Source organism: Corvus cornix, chromosome 5 (assembly GCF_000738735.6).
Source record: "Corvus cornix cornix isolate S_Up_H32 chromosome 5, ASM73873v5, whole genome shotgun sequence".
Taxonomy (NCBI): Eukaryota; Metazoa; Chordata; class Aves; order Passeriformes; family Corvidae; genus Corvus; species Corvus cornix.
In genome coordinates, this window is record NC_046335.1 from 1,267,409 (window position 1) to 1,286,272 (window position 18,864).

Consider the following 18,864-nt stretch of genomic DNA (forward strand, 5'->3'; position numbering starts at 1 on the left):
AGCTGGATGCTGCGAATTCCTGCCCCTCTCCTCCAGCGCTTTTCCAATCAATCCCATTTTTGGGAGGTGATTGGGGAGCTCCGTGTCTGTGCTTAATTAATGTTTGTTTGGCTAAAGCCAGCAATGATTTCATGTTAATTAATTAAATTATAATTAAATACCTCTTATTGACTAGAATATTAATGATCTAGAACATATAATTTATATTAATAATTTTATATAATTATTGTAATATCAATTTATTATTATTAAAGATAATATTACTATATAGAACATATCAATTACATTATTAATTTGATATTGATTAAATTAATATTACTTTAATATTGATTATTAAATATATTATTTCTATAGAAGATATATTATAATTTGATATTAATTACATTAATATCAATATATTAATGATTATTAAGTATTACTATATAGAACATAGAAATTATCAGAATAATTTGATTTTGATTAAATTAATATTGTTTTAATATTTATTATTAAATAGAAAATTAATTTTATAGAATGTGTAAATTACATTGCTAATTTGAATTTAATCAATAATTATCAATTTAAGATTTTTATTAAATATTTTATTAAATATAATATAACATACATAATTATATAACATACAAATTATATTAATAATTTGATATTAATTGAATATCGATTTATTATCAAATTTAATATTAATTCTGTAGAACCTATAAATTCTATTGATAATCTGATATTAATTAAATTAATATTATTTTAATATTTATTATTCAGTATAATAAGAGTTCCATGGAACATAGAAAATATATTAGTAATTTGATATTAATTAAATTAATATCGATTTATTATTATTAATTAGAATATTACTATATAGAACATATAAATTACATTCATAATTTGCTATTAATTAAATTAACATTACTTCAATATTATTAAATATCATATTACTATATAGAAGATATAAATGATATTAATAAATTGATATTGATTAAATATAACATTGATTATATAGCACATATAAATGACATTAATAACCTGCTATTAATTAAATTAATATTACTTTAACACTTCTTTTTAAATATATTATTAGATAGACCATACAAATGGCATTAATCATCTGCCATTAATTAATTAAAACAACAACTGTCGGGTGATCAAAGGTCGTTACCAACTCCCAACCTTGGCAGGCGCCTCTCGGGTCAGAATTGTGGGAAAATAGAAACAGTGGCAGCCACGGATTAACTCCAAAAGCCTCCACGGGCTAAAAATAACCAACTCATCCCATTTTCCCGAAGGAAGAGATCCGGGATGATGAGAAATCCCTTTTTGGGATGGGGAGGGGGAGGTTGGAGCCTCGTTTTTTGACTTGGATTTGATCCTTAGTAGAAATTCCCAATTTTTTGTTGGCGTTTTTAGGACAAAGGGGTGACACAGGAGGCTGGGATCACCAAGGCCACGCTGCCACTGCTGAGAGTGAAAGGTTGGAGCTCCAAGTGGAGCATTCCTGAAGGAATTATTCCAGAAACATCCAGGGATTGATGGACTCAGGTAATCCCAGTTCCCTTTGAGTGAGTCCTGCCACAAAAACCCCGAGTGACGGCGAGCGGGGGACACACGTGGGGCCCCCTGAGCTTCACTGGCACCTTGGATGGAGAAGTTCTAACTGTGTTTCCTGAAGAATTCCCTGCATTTCCAGAGGCTCCCAAGCTCAGAGGGATGAGCTGAGGAAGGCCAGGAGAACATCCCAGCAATTCCAGCCAGAGAAGCTGTGGCCAGAGAGGAGAAGGATCCAGGGAGAGCTCCGAGCCCTTTCCAGGGCCTCAAGGGGCTCCAGGAGAGCTGGAGAGGGACTGGGGACAAGGGAGGGAGGGACAGGAGCCAGGGAATGGCTTCCCAGTGCCAGAGGGCAGGGCTGGATGGGAGATTGGGAATTGGGAATTGCTGGCTGGGAGGGTGGGCAGGGGCTGGGCTGGAATTGCCAGAGCAGCTGGGGCTGCCCCTGGATCCCTGGCAGTGCCCAAGGCCAGGCTGGACATTGGGGCTGGGAGCAGCCTGGGACAGTGGGAGGTGTCCCTGCCGTGGATAAGGTGGAATTTAAGGTCCCTTCCAACAGAAAGCATTCCAGGATTTGAACCATCTTCCCATCTCCCATTCCCACCACTGGGAATGTGGCTGGACCAGGATGAACAGGCCCAGGAGCTGGACTGGCTGATCCTTGGCGCTCTCTTCCCACTCGGGATATTCCATGATTCCACGTACTTCCACAGCAAAGCCCTGAGCCCTCACCTGAGCCCTCCCTTCCTCTGCAGCTCATCACAAAGAGGAACTTCTCCTGAAACGGGGAAAACTGTTCCACAGGTTTTCTGGGATTCTGGGAATGCTGCAGGCTGAGCAGCTGGGACAGAACCACCTGGGGCTTCCATGCCATGAGCAGCTCCCAGGTAAGAGGTCCCTGAATGATCAGGGGGGACCTTGTGGCTCTGCACAAGTCCCTGACAGGAGGGGGCAGCCGGGGGGGTCGGGCTCTGCTGGCAGGGAACAGGGACAGGAGGAGAGGGAACGGCCTCAGGCTGGGCCAGGGCAGGCTCAGGGTGGGCAGCAGCAGGAATTTCCCCATGGAAAGGGTGCTCAGGCCTTGGCAGGGGATGGAGTCCCCATCCCTGGCAGTGTCCAAGGCCAGGTCGGACGGGGCTTGGAGCACCCTGGGATAGTGGGAAGTGTCCGTGCCCATGGCAGAGGAATGGAATGAGGATCTTCAAGGTTCTTTCCACGTCAAACCATTCTAGAATTCTGTGCCCAATCCTGACATGGATTCCATAATTCCTTGTGTTTCTTTCCAGCCCTCCAATAAAAGAAGGACCCAGCCCTAAAACACTCAGCATCCAACCCTTCAAAATAAAAGGAGGATCCAGGCTCAAAAAAACAGGAATCCAGCCCTCCAAAAAAAAAAAACCAAAAAAAAACCAAAGGATGTTTCTTTTCCCAGTTTTTCCCTCAAAAGCGGCCCCAGTGACGCTGTCCCAGCCTCCAGAGCTCACCCAGGAGAGCTGGAGCTGCTTCCTCCACTCCCAGGAAGGAATGGCTTCCCAAAGCTCATCCCAAACCACCCGAATTCCCTCTTTTTCCTAATATTTCAGCTCCATTATCCACAGCTGTAAATTTACTGCCTCCAACACCATCAGAGGGCTTTTCCAACCCTTTCCCACATGAATCCACCTCAATCCAACACTTCATCCTCGCCTTCCTCCTGCCCTTTGAGTTCCATATCCAAGAGACTGATTTTCCTTCATTCCATGAGAAAAAACAGGGCCAAGAAATGGAAAAATTCCGGAGTTTTCTCTGTTGGAAAAGCTGAGAGGGAAGAAGCACGGGGAGCATTTTCTCCTCTCTCCAGCCTTCGGGAGAATTTTCCATCACCGGGATAACCCCGACCCCAATTGCAGCTGGCACCTCTCCCACTGCAAACTGGGAATTGGGAGGAGCTGGAGAGGAGGAGCCTTTCCATCCTCATGGATAACAAATCCAAGGAATTCCTTCTGCCTCAAAATCTGATGAATTATCCCCAAAACCTGACAACACAGGGCAATCCCACCAGGAAGGAGGAGCAGGGATCAGCTGGAAGGGGCAGAAAATAATTTCTCCAGAGGAGAAAGAAGAAAAAGAAATTGGATAAAAGGAGGCTTTGGTTGTGAATTTTTTGGATTTTCTGTTGGATTTTTAGATCCTAAATGGGAAGTTCTGAAGGAAAACCTCGCATCCTAGTGGCAAAGTCAAAATGTTTCCATGAGGAAATGGGAGGATGGAAAAATCCATAACAAAGGTTTCCTGTTTCAGGGTTGTTGTCTAAAAGCAGCTCCGGAGTTGAGGATGGATTCCTAAATAATTCAAAGGAATTGATTGGAATATTCCACCTCCCCTCTGGATGGGCTTAAAGCTCCACAGGGAGCTCCAGCTGGGATCAGATCCCATTCCATGGAAATCTCAGCCCAAAGGGAAGGAGGACATGGTGTCCTGGCTGGAGAAGGGCAGGAGAGTTTATCCAGTGGTTCTTCCCTCAGAGCACGGAAAGCATCCCAAAATAGCACCTGGATAGGGAAAATCTGGGAATGAGGAGAAGCAGAACCAGGAAATCTTGGTGTGGGAAATAAGGGATTGAAGGAGGAGTCTCCATGAAAAAAGAAAAGAAATCTTCCCAGATAAAGCTTTTAGGAAAATGGGATCACTGATAAATTCCAGGGATGGAGCCGGGCTGGGAGAGCTGGGAATGTTCACCTGGAGAAGGGAAGGATCCAGGGAGAGCTCCGAGCCCCTTGCAGGGCCTAAAGGGGCTCCAGGAGAGCTGGAGAGGGACTGGGGACAAGGCCTGGAGGGACAGGAGCCAGGGAATGGCTTCCCAGTGCCAGAGGGCAGGGCTGGATGGGAGATTGGGAATTGGGAATTGCTGGCTGGGAGGGTGGGCAGGGGCTGGGCTGGAATTGCCAGAGCAGCTGGGGCTGCCCCTGGATCCCTGGCAGTGCCCAAGGTCAGGAGCAGCCTGGAATAGTGGGAGATGTCCCTGCCCTCTCCCTCTTTGCTTTCCTGCACCTTTTCCTGCAGTTTTCCCGGCTAATTCCAACACCTGCCCACACTTGTCTTTACCTACCACATTCCAAGCTTTTCCCTTCAATCTGCACTCCAAGATTCCCAAGGGAAGCCTTGGAAGAGGATTGGGTTTTACAGCAACTCCCATTCCTAAGGAGGGAAGCAGAGGGATTTCAAGGACAACTGAGGAATATCTTTGGGAATGAAGGATTCCAGGCTGGCTTGGAACAAAGAATTTAAGAAAGAAACCAGCCTGGAGCTGCACTGGGAGATCTTTTCCTTCCTTCACATCCCGGGAATGTCGCTCCCTCAGCGGCGGCCACATTCCCCAGCTCAGAGGAGCTGCTGGAAGCACAACTGGAAAACGGGATGGGAAAAGGGATGGGCACGAGGCTGAGAGCTCCCAGCTCCCACTGTCCTGTGCTGCTGGAAAAAGGAGGGAAAGGGACAACTGAATCCATGGAATCCCAGAAATTTTTGGGTTGGAAGGGACCTTAAAGCTCATCCTGTTCCGATCCAACACCTCCCACTGTCCCAGGCTGCTCCCAGCCCCAATGTCCAGCCTGGCCTTGGGCACTGCCAGGGATCCAGGGGCAGCCCCAGCTGCTCTGGCAATTCCAGCCCAGCCCCTCCCCACCCTCCCAGCCAGCAATTCCCAATTCCCAATCTCCCATCCAGCCCTGCCTCTGGCACTGGGCAGCCATTCCCTGGCTCCTGGCCCTCCAGGCCTTGTCCAGGGAATGATTCCCATTCACAGCTCCACAATTCCCAATCTCCAAACTCCTCTTCCCATTCCAGCTGGAATGAATCCCAAAGTGCTCCCAAACTTCCCCACATTCCCAATCCATCACCACCACCTCATTCCCACTTTTCTCAAAGGATCCTGATGTCATTTTCCATAAAAAAAAAGGCCAACACTAGCCCCTGGAGCAGAGGAAATTCCCAGCCACTCCCAATCCATCAGCACAGCTCAGGGATCACCAAATCCTCCTCAAGCCTCAAATATCTTCCCAGTGAGATTCCAGTGAGGCTGAGAAAACTCCCAAATTCCATTGGAATTCCTTTGGATTGGGACTTTGAGGACATTCAATCAGCCAGGAAAGGCTCTGGGTGTGCCCTTATAGAAACAATATCCATATATAAAAATATCCCCTTGGAAAACATTCCTGCAGCTGCATTCCAGAGGTAACGGCATCTGACTGGAATGTGGGAATCCAAGAGCCGGGAAAACTGGGATAAGTTCAGGAAAAACAACACCTGGCTGACGTGTAAGGAAATCACAACATGGCTCCACATCAGAGGAGGATGAGGGCGGAATTCCGGCAGGGAAAAATGCAGGAATTCACTGGGTGGGGTTTTATCCCTGTCTGTAATTCCCAAGGATCCAGAAAAAACAATCCAAGGTGGAAATAAAAACGTAACGAGGAGCTCAGGGAAGAGCTGCAGTTATGGGATACTGATGTCTTTAGGGGATTTTTTCCATCAATCCCACAAAAAGTAATCCCGGCAATGAAAGCGCTTCCCTGTATTTCATCCAAACCATTTTTCCCCACAAATGAAAACCTCTGTGGGACTGTCCGAGGATCCAGAGAATTCAAAAGAATTAAAATAATCCCATCACTAATTAAGGGGGTCTCCTTCTTCCAAGCCCCAGCGATGACAACAACTCCAAGCCTAAAAATCTGGAAGCAGAGAGGTCTAAAACTTATCCATTCCATGAGTTTTGTGGGATTTTGGGATCATTTGGCAGCGCTCAAACAGTCTCAGCTCCCAGGAATTACTGGGAATATCAATGGTGGTCAGGTTTCCAGAGGAATCCTAAAATTATTTAAGTCGGGGAAGACCTTTAGGATCAGAGTCCAACCATGCCCTTAAGCGCCATATCCATATTTTTTGGGAATGTTTCCATGGATAAAGACTCCACTACTCCCTGGGCAGCCCATTCCAAGGCTTTCCAGCCTTCTCTGGGAAAAACACAATTCCCAATCTCCCATCTAAGCCTCTCCTGGTGTGACTCGAGGCCGATTCCCAATGGAGCCGCTCTCCCACTTCCCAGAGTTTCTTGGAAAATCCTCCTCGTTTCCTTTGACCAACTGGATCCAAAATAAAACCTTTTCCCTAAAAATAGCGGTGGCTGGAATCCTTGGCTAATTTTGGAGGGAGCATTTGCGGAGCTGGAATAAAAAGATCCGGAAGCACAAATCCCTGACTTCGATATCCGAGTCCAACATCACACACAGGGAAAACTTCCCCATTTTTTCATTCCTTGATCCCACTTTTTTTGTGGGAAGCGTTCCCTTTGTTGTACAGCCACAGAAGGTGCTGAAGTAATTCCTGCCACTTCCATTTTTGGGATAAAGGATGCTTTTCCCACCTTCTGCACCCATTCCCAGCTTTCTCGGATCCCTGCTGGCTGGGACCAAATTCCACAGCCAAAATGCAGCCTTGGGGATCTTTCCATGGGGTTTCGTTGTTGGAATCAGCTGGAAATGTGTCCCCAGGGATTGGACAGCCACTGGTTGAGTTTTGGGATCTTCCCCAAGTGCTTAATCCCAAATTTAAAGCACCAGGAAAGAGAAATTCCAGGAAATCCCAAATTCCTCTGCCAAGAGGTGACACCCACATTCCCATGCTGGGATCACTCCCTATTCCCGCTCTCTCCATCATTCCCAGCCCAAGGCTCAAACTCCCACAGGAAGGACAAATCCCACGTGAGCCACTTGCAGCAGCATTAACTCCACCCAAAAATCCCTGTGGGAATTTCATTCCCATGACACTCCAGCCTTAGGAAACAAAGGGTTAAAAAGGGGGGGAAAAGGAAATAATCCCAAACATGGAATGGTTTGGGTTGGAAGAAACCTTAAATCCCCTCCCATTCCAGCCCTTTTCCATGGACAGGGACACTTCCACTATCCCAGGCTGCTCCAAACCTGGACAATTCCAGGGATCCAGGGGCAGCCACAGATGCTTTGGGAATCTGTGCCAGCGTTTTCCCATCCCCCTCCTAATTCCCGTGCCTATTCCAGGTATCCTCGATCCCAGGTGCCTTTAAACCATCGTTGCATCCATAAATTTAACTAAAGGAAGAACACAGCAGCCTCCCAGCAGGGATCCCATTCCCATCTCCCTCCTGGCCAGGCCTTGGATGAGCGGCCAGCCAGAGGCACAGCACTCACAGCAGGTGACATTCCATGAAAAAAAGTGGGAATTCATCCAGGCAAACAATGCCCAATCATGAAATGAAGAGCTGAGAGTGGGAGAGGGGGGACACGCAGGAGTTGTCACCTGGAGGTGACAGCTGACTCCCAGCACTGCTCCAAGACAAGGAAAATCAGTGGAAAGAAAGGGAAAAGAGCCCAGAAATCCAGCTGAAGGTGCTGTATGGGAATTCTGGATGTGGGATAGCGGGATGGAGCTGGGACATGGATCCAGGCAGTGCCCAAGGTTTAGGAACAATTCCAGCTCAGCTGACCATTCCCTGCTTGGGGGCAGGGCTGCTCCTGCAGCTTCTCCTCATGGAAACAGCATTCCAGAGGTGTGGCCACCTTTGGAAGCAACGTTTGCTCTCCTCATCCCATCCATGTCAGCTTCCCATTCCCAAACTCTTTGGGGCAGCCAGGAAAGGTCCCCATGGATCTGGAAGAGCCTCAAACTGCAGCACCTGTGGCACAACTTCCTCCAGCCTCTCCGGAGCCAATTCCAGGAGGGAGAACACGGAAAGGGCTGGAGCTGCCCAAACTGCTCCAGTGGCAAAACATTTGTTCCCAAAGGAATTTCTGATGGGATCAGCTGGATACAAATCGTCTCCTACAGGGACAGTTCCGCACCAAGCACAGTGAGTGGATTTTTCCCGTGAGCAGGAAAATCCCATAGAATCCATCTGTGGCTGGAATTGCCCCAAATCTGCCTCTCCTCCCTTTCCCACTGCCCCATGCCTTGGAAAAATGGATAAATCCAGACTCCATGAAGAGTTTGGGACAGAAGCGTCCTTAAATCCCATCCCATCCCATCCCTGCCATGGCAGGGACACCTCCCACTGTGCCAGGCTGCTCCCAGCCCCAATGTCCAGCCTGGCCTTGGGCACTGCCAGGGATCCAGGGGCAGCCCCAGCTGCTCTGGCAATTCCAGCCCAGCCCCTCCCCACCCTCCCAGCCAGCAATTCCCAATTCCCAATCTCCCATCCAGCCCTGCCCTCTGGCACTGGGAAGCCATTCCCTGGCTCCTGTCCCTCCAGGCCTTGTCCCCAGTCCCTCTCCAGCTCTCCTGGAGCCCCTTCAGGCCCTGCAAGGGGCTCGGAGCTCTCCCTGGAGCCTTCTCTTCTCCAGGTGAACATTCCCAGCTCTCCCAGCCTGGCCCCATGTGAGAAACCTCTTTACATCCTGAAGTTTATCCCATTTTTCCATGATATCCAGGTGTTAGGGAACACTGCGCCCGCTCAGGACAAAGCTGATCTCACCAACATTCCCAGGATTATTTCCTAACTCACACCAGGTCCCTTCCAAGGGCACAAATCCTTGGGAATCAGGGTTGATGATCACTCCGCCAAATTAAATCCACAACAAAAATAAAACCCTGGATCGTGAACTCTTTTTCCCCTGGAATAAATCAAGCTGGGCTCCATTTCCTGCTGCTTTAGCCAAGAAAAATCAGGATTTCAGCCGGAACAGCCCCACACACTCGGAGCACACACTCATCCCACCGGCACCTGTCTTATCCTGGAGCTAAAATCTCCAATCCCAGTTTGCATTCCCAATATTCTTTAATCATTTTCCCCATGCCTTTGTTCCCCGGAACATTCCAACAGTTCCAATTTGCACTTTTAAAACTCCCAGGCCTCTCTTCCCTCTGCCAAGGAGGAACAATTTGGCTGCCAGGGAAGTCAAAGCTCCAGCAAAAAATTTTGGGAATGCAGCACCTAACGGGCCACTCTGGAATTTGGGCCAAATGACTCCGAGAGACCCCGGTGCATTTCCAAATTGCCACAAACAGGAACAGCACATGGATCATCCAGCATGCGGGGAAATCTGGGAATACAGCCGGCACTTCAGGAGCAATTAAATTTTCAGCAGTTAATGAAGGATTTCTGCAACATCAGCACCCACGGTCCTGCTGTGGGAATCCAGAGAGGGAAAAGTGGCTCTTAGTGAGGTCTCCAGGGGAAAATTCCATTAAAATTGTAGATTAGAACCATTCCAACCCGGAATTAGAGGGATGTGACTTCACCACCGATGGGAAGAGGTTGGGTCACTTGGGGTTGAACCTCATTTTCTCAGCTCCCTCTCGTGGAACATCTCAGAGCTTGGATTGGGTTGGATTTTTATGGAAATCTGGGAAGGAAAATCGTGGGGAATTTGTGGGGTGAGGTGCTGCTTGCATCTCTGTTTTCTCCCGGTTTTTCCTGCTTGGATGCTCCCTAAAAAAGGCTGGATGTACAAATCCATGCAAAACAGCTCCTAACAAAGCAGTTGGGAGAGACGCTCAGCGTGGCTGGAGCTGAGGGTGAAATCCCAAATTAAATGGGAAAAATGAAACTTAAATATCCAAGTGACCAGAAATCCTGGAGAATTCATGGATTTAGGCCAGGTTGGACAGGGCTTGGAGCAGCCTGGGATAGTGGAAGGTGTCCCTGCCTATGGAAAAGGGGTGAAGTGGGGGGAATTTTCATGTCCCTTCCAACCTAAAGCCATTCCATGATTAACCTCGGGATGGGCATCAATCCCAATTTTCTGCACGGAGGATCAGGATGCTTAAATTCAATTAAAATAATTATAAATAAGAATTAATTCCAGCAAAGGTCCAAAGCCAGCCCATAATAATTCAGGTAATCCCACCTGGAGCAGAGCTTCCCACTCCTCAATCCCAAGAGCCAGCACAGCTCCAACAGAAATTCTGGGAAGGCAGCGCCAGCTTTGCCAGCAGCACAGAACAGCGAAATCCTGGTGGTGCCAGCAACGCCCACGGGGCTGATCTGAGCACAAGAAGTGCGGAGCGGGATGAAAATGAAACATTTTGGATCGTTCCGACCTCAGCTGCTGAATATTCCCATCTTTTTTCAGTCGGGAAGTTGGAAAAGAAGAGCTCTCCGGCTCTGGAGCTGCTACTTTGGAGGTTTGGGGTGCGCAGTGAAAAACCCGGATTGTGGGCTTGTGTGTGGGAAAAATTCCCGAGCCCCGGGATTTGGATGAGGATAAAGGGAAGGTCCTGGCCCTGGCACACGGGAATTCCAAGCACAAACTGGTTGAGTGGAGAATGGATGGAAAACAGCCCTGGAAATGAGGATTTGGGGGTGTTGGGAGAGAGATCTGAGGTCAAGGGAAGGGATTCGGCCTCTGCTGTGTCCTCCTGAGTTCCCACCTGGAATTCTGCATCCACCTCTGGGCCCTCAACACAGCAAAGATGTGGAGATGTTGGAATGAATCCAGAGGAAGCCACTAAGTCCATCCCAGGGCTCTGGAGCCAGGCTGGGAATGTTCACGTGGAGAAGAGAAGGATGCAGGGAGAGCTCCGAGCCCCTTGCAGGGCCTAAAGGGGCTCCAGGAGAGCTGGAGAGGGACTGGGAACAAGGCCTGGAGGGACAGGAGCCAGGGAATGGCTTCCCAGTGCCAGAGGGCAGGGCTGGATGGGAGATTGGGAATTGGGAATTGCTGGCTGGGAGGGTGGGCAGGGGCTGGGCTGGAATTGCCAGAGCAGCTTGGGGCTGCCCCTGGATCCCTGGCAGTGCCCAAGGCCAGGCTGGACATTGGGGCTGGGAGCAGCCTGGGACATGGGAATGGGATGGGATTTATCCCTTCCCACCCAACCCATTCCATGATTCAGGGATAAATTTCCTCCTCCTGCTCCATGGAAGGATTATTTTTCCCAGCCTTCTTTGGCAGAGTCATTAGGATGCAAATGAGTTTTTCATGGAATGAGCCATTTCCCAGCCCACAGTGGGAACAGGGATTTTGGGATGTGAGGGTGCTGCAGCTCCACTCCCTGTGAGCTTCCCAAATCCTCTTCCTACCACAGAAATGTGGGAAAATTCCCTGTTTAGGAATCTCCTCCTGGTTTTCCCACCCAGATAAGCCAAGGACAGGAGAGATCAAGGCCATCCCTACAAGGATCCTCTCCCATCCATTCCCAACGTTGCTCCATAATCCCAAATCCACCTGGATGAGGATGCAGCCACAGGAGAGGAGAGGCCCTGAGCCAGGCTGGGAATGGGAGCTCAGGGATGAACAAGGATTCCTTGGATTTGGTGCTACTGGAGAGGAGCCTGGGCAGCCTCCCATGGGCACCACACATCCCACAGGGAGCTCAGCATTCCAGAGGGAGCAAATTTCACCATGGAAAAAAATGGGATCTTCCTGGTTGCCCGCACCTGAGATTTTTTTGGGAAGAGGCTGTGCCCAGAGCCCCTTCACCAGAGCAAATTCCAGAATAAAATCATGGAAAAAATGACCAAAATACAGAGAAAACATCCTTTGGAGAAGGATCTTCTCCTCATGGACACCTCAGAGACAGGTATTTATGGAAGCAGGAATTCCTCATGGATGGCTGAGCTGGCTCAACCATCCATGGCTTCCATCCATCCGTGCTCACATCAGATTCCACTTCCCTACTCCATAAATTTCCAGAGAGGGAATCTCAGGAGAGCAACCTTGGCATTCCAGCACTTTCCTTGTGCACCAGCACGGAACAGGAGCACTGGGAAGGGCTGGGAAGCAGCTGGGCAAGGAAAAACACCCTGAGGAGATCAGGATGGCGGGAGAAGGGATTGGGGGAAGTGGAATCCAATGGATCCAGGGTGAATCCAACGCCTTTGGAAGCACCTCCCAGCTACTGCCAAGCTCAGGACCTGCAGCTGCAATTTGCAATTGAAATCCCGGCAAATCCATATGGAAAAGAGGGAAGGGATAAAGGAGCACTCGGGAAGCTCTTCTGGGGCATCTCTGAGCTTGGATTGGATTTTTAAGTGTATGGAAACCTGGGAAAGGAAAATTGGGGGGATTTTGTATCTCAAATCCTGTTTGCACCTCCGTTTTCTCCCGGTTTTCTTGCTTGGATGCTCCATAAAAAAGGCTGGATGTAGAAATCCATGGAAAACAGCTACTGACAAATAAAAGGAGTTAATTTACAATTATCCCTGGAAAAATCCAGGATATTTCCATGCCCTGCATCCATCAGCATTTTTATCCAGTCTCTCCTAGCCCAGATTTCATTCCATTTTCCAGAGGTTTCACTAAAATTCCAAATTCCAAGAATGTTTTTCCCCACTGTCATCATTCCTTAAAAAACTCAGGTGCATTTTTCCATCTTTTTCACCACATTCCTGCTGGACAACAAATCCAGTGGGATGAGCAATCCCAGCCTTCAGGCACACAGAAATTCCTTGGATAAACACAGGAAAATTGCATGAAAAGGTTATTTTGGAGCTTTTCCCCCAATTATTGCTTTCCCAATTCTTCCCCAATTATTTTTTCCCAATTATTGGAATTTAGGAAGTTGCCATTTCAGAGTCAGCCCAGGAAGATCAGTGCTTGCATTTAAGCCTGGGATGTGGCTGAACCTTCCCTCTCCGCATGGAAAAATCCAGCTTTCCATGGAATTCCAGCCCCTCACAAAGCACAGCCCCTCCCAGTGCAAACCAGGCTGTTCCCAAAAATTGGGAGAGCTGGAAAATGGCTCAGGGCTGAGGAGAAGGATTGGGAATGCTGGTGGAAGAGAGCTGGAAGTGCCTCAGGCTGGAATTCTCCGTTCCCTGGGCTGATCCCACAGTGTGGGAAGGAGGAAAGGGGGAATTCTGTCCCTGTGCCCCCCTTGGGTGATACCCAACCTGCAGAGCTGCTCCACAGCAGGACATGGAGCTGCTGGAGTGATCCAGAGGGATCCATGGAGATGCTCCAAGGGCTGGAGCTGCTCTGGAGCCAGGCTGGGAGAGCTGGGAATGTTCACCTGGAGAAGAGAAGGATCCAGGGAGAGCTCCGAGCCCCTTGCAGGGCCTGAAGGGGCTCCAGGAGAGCTGGAGAGGGACTGGGGACAAGGCCTGGAGGGACAGGAGCCAGGGAATGGCTTCCCAGTGCCAGAGGGCAGGGCTGGATGGGAGATTGGGAATTGGGAATTGCTGGCTGGGAGGGTGGGAGGGGCTGGAATGGAATTGCCAGAGCAGCTGGGGCTGCCCCTGGATCCCTGGCAGTGCCCAAGGCCAGGCTGGACATTGGGGCTGGGAGCAGCCTGGCACAGTGGGAGGTGTCCCTGCCATGGCAGGGGTGGGATTGGGATGGGATTGGATTTAAGATCCCTTCCAACTTCCAAGAAAATCATCCCCCTCACAATTATCCAAATGTCTCCGGTTCTTCCATCTGCTGGGAGGGAAGGAGCTGCCCCACTCAGATTTCTGGGAATGAGTCAAAAGGAGGGAAGGCAGGATGCTGGGAAACGGCATCGGAGCTGCCGCTGTGCCGTGATATTTGGGAGAAGAGCGGCTTTGGAAGAGCTGGTGGGTGGGAAAACAGAAGTTCTGGAAGTTGTCCTTTGATGTCCCCATTATTTGTCACATGGATTAATAGGGCTGGAGGGAGAGAGGAACTATGCAAAGCTGCCAGGATATGCCTAAATCCTGTTCCGTGATGATTTCCATGAAAAAAAAAAGGGACAAAAAGCCTGGAATAGCTCCCAGGTGCGTCCTCCTACTTGTGGTGGAGCCCACCCTGAGCCTGGAGAGCCCAACATGGTGGGACTGAGGAGCTGGGGCAGAATCTGGGACAAAACTCCACAGATCCCGTGGATGATCCCAACTCCATCGAGGCCATCAGCACCAGAGGATGTTCCTGGCACGTTCCCAGCCCCGTTCCAATGATCCCAAAATCATTTGGCTTGGGATGAGTAATTCATTCCCAGGCAAAGCTCTGGAATCTCCAGGAGCTTTTGGCCCACCCCAAAAGGCCCCACGTGCCCCGCACCCTTTTTGGGGTGAGCTGGGCTTTGTGGGGTCCAATCGCTGCTTCGTGCCAGGAGGACATTCCCGGGCACGCCAAACTCAGCTGGAGATAATCCAGTGGGCAAACTGGATTTTGGGATGCTCCCAAAGGAGCTGAGGTGGGATAATTCCAGAATGGGAATTGTTTGGGATGGAAAAGCCCTCTGAGATCATCCAACCATTCCCAGCCCTGCCAAGGCCACCACTGCCCCCTGTCCCCAAGTGCCACATCCACAGGGATTTGAAATCCCACAGGGAATTGCTCCCTGCTCCTCCAGTCATTTTTATTCCCAGCTTTTCCCTTGAACCTCAAGCTCTCCCAGTTCCATCAGATCTGAGCTGAGGCGTTTTGGGGCACAGGATGAAGTGCAGAATTCCCAGACAATAATCAACCGATGGGCTGGGCCAATCCAGCAAGAATCCTTGGAAGTAAATCCCAAATTATCGCTTTCCAAACCCATCCGAGTCCCATTGTCCAGCTCTTAAAAACAGTTGGAAGCTCTGATGTCCTCGTGCCACCGGCCTGAGCATTCCAGAGGCTCAGGAAGAGGAAAAAACCCTCTTGGAGCTGCACTAAAATTCCTCCAAGTTATCACCAGTGATAACTCACACTGACTTTTCCAGGAATCCAAAGAAATTTGCAAGGAATTCTCAGAATTCAGGATCAGGAGGTGGGACATGGACACAGAGCCTGTGAGGAATCTTCCTAAGGCCCCAAACTGTTCCAGTCACACCCAAAACCCCACAGAGGACCCAGAGGAAGGAAAATGCCAGAAGGTTTTTCCCCCGAGGCAAAGGACTCTGTCAAATTCCAACAGCAGCACATGGAAAAAGCAGGGTTTTCCCTGGAAAAGAAGTGTTGGAAGTGTCCAAGGTCCAGGATTGGAGCAACCTGGGAGCGTGGAAGTGTCCCTGCCAACAGCTGGGATGAGCCTTAAAATCCCTTCCAATCCCAACCATTCCAGAATACCGGGATTCTAACAAAATAACATTTTTCCATAAGAGAATTTGGGAATATCCTTAGCACCAACCGCTCAGGACCCAAATCCAACACCCAGATTCCCTCCCAAATTCCCACCTCTCCCTGTATTTAAATTTAAGAGGATTTCTTTGATGCACTTTAGAGAATTCCAAGGAAAATTTAGGCAGCACCATCCTTGGAATTCCCACTTTTCTCCATAATCCTCATTTTCACTTCCCTATTTAAAAATGCACCAAGCTGCTAAACCCTGCCTTGTATGCCTTAAACTCCCAATTTCTCCGCGTTTTTCCTTGGAATAAAAGTGGGAAATACTCCCCAGGACCTCCTGGAAATCGCCCTGGAGTTGGGCAGCAGCTCCGAGCTGATGGAATTCCCACTAAAACGAGCTCCTGGGATCAGCTCTCCTGAAACTTCCATGAAATCCAAACGATCTTTTAATGCCTCTTACAGTAATTAATAATCCCTTTTTTGGGCGGGGGGGGGAATTTCCCTCCCCCTTAAATTCCATAAAACCATGACGGTTCCCCCAGGATATGCTGATTATTATTATTATTCCCATGGTCAGAAATCCTTGGAAAGCGTGCCAGGAGCTGGGATCCCACTGGGCCAGGTGATGCACAAACCCACCCTAAAGGCTTTAGAGGCCAAGGAAATCTGGATCCAAATGGAAAAAAAAAATGGGAAAAAAGCTCTAATTTCCATTCCCTGCTAAAGCTCTTTGATTCCTTGGAATTCTCCATTTCTCCCATTGCATTCCCAACCTAAATATTCCCATCACATCCTCCTTTTAAATTACGGAATCACCCTTCTCTTCCCAAACGTTGAGGGTTTTAACGCTCCAGGAATCCTGAGTTTCCATGGATGTGAAGAGCCAAGATCAGGCACCTCTGGAGCATCCAGAAAATCCAGGTCCATACATAAAAAATCCCTTTATTCCAGCCTCCAGGTCCTCCTTGTGCCCAGCAGCTCTGTCCTATCCCAGCCCTTCCCAGAAATTCCAAAGCAGGCACCCAGGACCACTCTGCCATCCCGAACATCCCTCAGCATTCCCAAAATTCAAAGCTTTATTTATTTATTATTCCTCCATATGGAGCGGGGGAGAAAACCAAGGGAAGGGGGGGGATGGAAAACCAAGGGAAGGGGGGGGATGGAAAACCAAGGGAAGGGGGGGGGGGGGGGGGGGAGGAGCTCACATTCCCTGGTGAGTCATTCCAGGCTTGGAAAAGAGAAACCAGTTTGGCCCAGAACCCAAGTGGGCATGATGGGGAATGAATTCCTCCATGTGCAGCCCTGGGATCCAACGATCCATCATGGAAGTGGCGCAAACACAAGGATTGGGCTGGCAGCCTCATTCCTGCTTCCCAAAGTTCTGCTTCCCAACCCCCCCGGGATCGGTGCTGGGAGCACATCTGGGCACAGGAGTGACAAACAGCTGGATTGGAGCCTTCAGGGAACTATGGAATTTCCAAGCTGGAAAAGACTCACAGGGGTTGTCCCAGCTCCTGGCTCTGCCCAGATATCCCAACAATCCCTGGGAGCGGTGTCCAAGCACTCCTGGAGCTCTGGCAGCCTCGGGAATGTTGCCAATCCCTGGGGAGCTGTTCCGGTGCTTATTCCACCCTCTGGGGGAAGAACTTTTCCCCGATTTTCATCCCAAACCTCCCCTGGCTTATCCCAACCCTGAATCCATCCTGGGAAAACCCCAGAGCAACGTTTCTTCCCACACATCCTGCATTTCCAACCAGGAATTTGGGAAAGAGGAACAGGAAGCAGCCCAGCCCTCTGAGTTCCCATCAGCCCTGGGAAATTCCTGGAATATCAGTGCCCACTCAAAACCCTTCAAGGTCCCTTTCCAAATCCCACTTTTTTGGGATAACACTCCATTTTCCCACGGGATTGGAGCCACCCCGTGAGTAACTTACTCAGGGTTTACTCCAAGTCCCTGAATCCCAGCTCCACAATCCCATTCCATAAAACCTCTCCCAGCCTGAGCAGGGAATCCCTGGCAGATGTTCCCCCAAGAGCTTTGGTTCTTCCAGGAAGAGCATCCCAGGCAGTGGGAAATTTTGGGAAAAGAAGGATTTCCCTCACTCCCAGATCCAAGGGGGGAAATTTGGGATGAAAAGGAGCTGGGAGTGAGGGAAATCCAGGATAACCAAGTGGGAAATTTTGGGAAGGGAAGGCCATCCTGGATTTCCCTCACTCCCACATCCAAGGGGGTTCTGCTGCAGACAGGGCTGGATATTTTTCCCACCAGGACCACCATGGAAAAGCTCCAGAGGCTGGAATTAAATTCAACCCATCCCATTTGTTGGGAGAGCACTTTTCCAATTGGAAACAGGAAAACACCTGGATCAATCCATCCTGTGGAACACCAGGAATCTTCCACCTAAACTCTATTCCCGACCAATCAAGAGGAGGAAAATCTCCAGGATTTCATCCACATCCAAACATCCCCCTGGAATGTTTCCATACTCAGGGATCCACCAGCTCAGCTCCAGGATCCACCAGTTTATCCCATCCTGTCCCAGTTTCCCAATCCACAAATCCCTGGACATCTCAGGCAGAGAACATGGAACTTCTGTGTCTCCTAAAAATCAGCTGGAAAATCCCACCCAAAAGTGAAGAATTCCAGAGCTTTCCCAGCAAACACAGAAAGGACGGATCCCATTTATTCCTTAAACACCCTCATTGAATGCCTGCCTTCATTCCCACAATCCCTAAAAAATACTCAGGAGCTCCCTTCCCTCAGCACACGCAGGATTGGCCTCTCAGGGGAGGTGGGAAAAACCCATAGGAGAATTCCCATTGGATTTCTCCGGATGGGAATTTGGTTCCAGGGTATTGATGCTGCACTTCTGAAAAAATCCCAGAAGTTTGAGGGATTTTTTTTTTTTTTTTTTTTTAGCACGGAGTTGCTGTGGGCAAAAAATGTTCTTTTTCTCAGGATTGGGATCGCAGTGGGAAAATTCCGGGGGTTTTGGTGCCAGAGGTAAAGCTAAGCTTTCCTACAAGGCAAAAATAAAGAGATTAATTAAACTAACGAGATCCAATTAGTGCTCATGGAGCTTGGAGCAACCTGGGATCGGGAAGAGCATCCCCGGCCATGGCAGGGGGTGGGGTGGGATGGGATTTAAGGTCCTTCCCAACCCAAACCATTCCATGAGGGAATTTTTCCCTCACGTTTTGTTCTTCAAAAGCTTTTCAGCCTGGCCGAGCACGGATTGCTGGGATCTGCGGAATTCTGCACTTGGAAAAGAGCAGCCACTTCCTGGACATTCCCAACATCCCAGAAATCCATGGATACAGCTTAAATCCCAGCCCGGAGGTTTGGAAAACGCTTCTTAATTCATCAGTTCAG

General features: G+C 49.1%; 1 protein-coding gene across 1 annotated transcript in view; it reads right to left on the bottom strand.

Annotated features, from left to right (window-relative positions):
• MDGA2 (MAM domain containing glycosylphosphatidylinositol anchor 2) overlaps nt 1-18,864 on the bottom strand; it is a 194,607-nt gene that overhangs the window by 169,494 nt on the left and 6,249 nt on the right. The gene's annotated exons all lie outside the window — the stretch shown is intronic.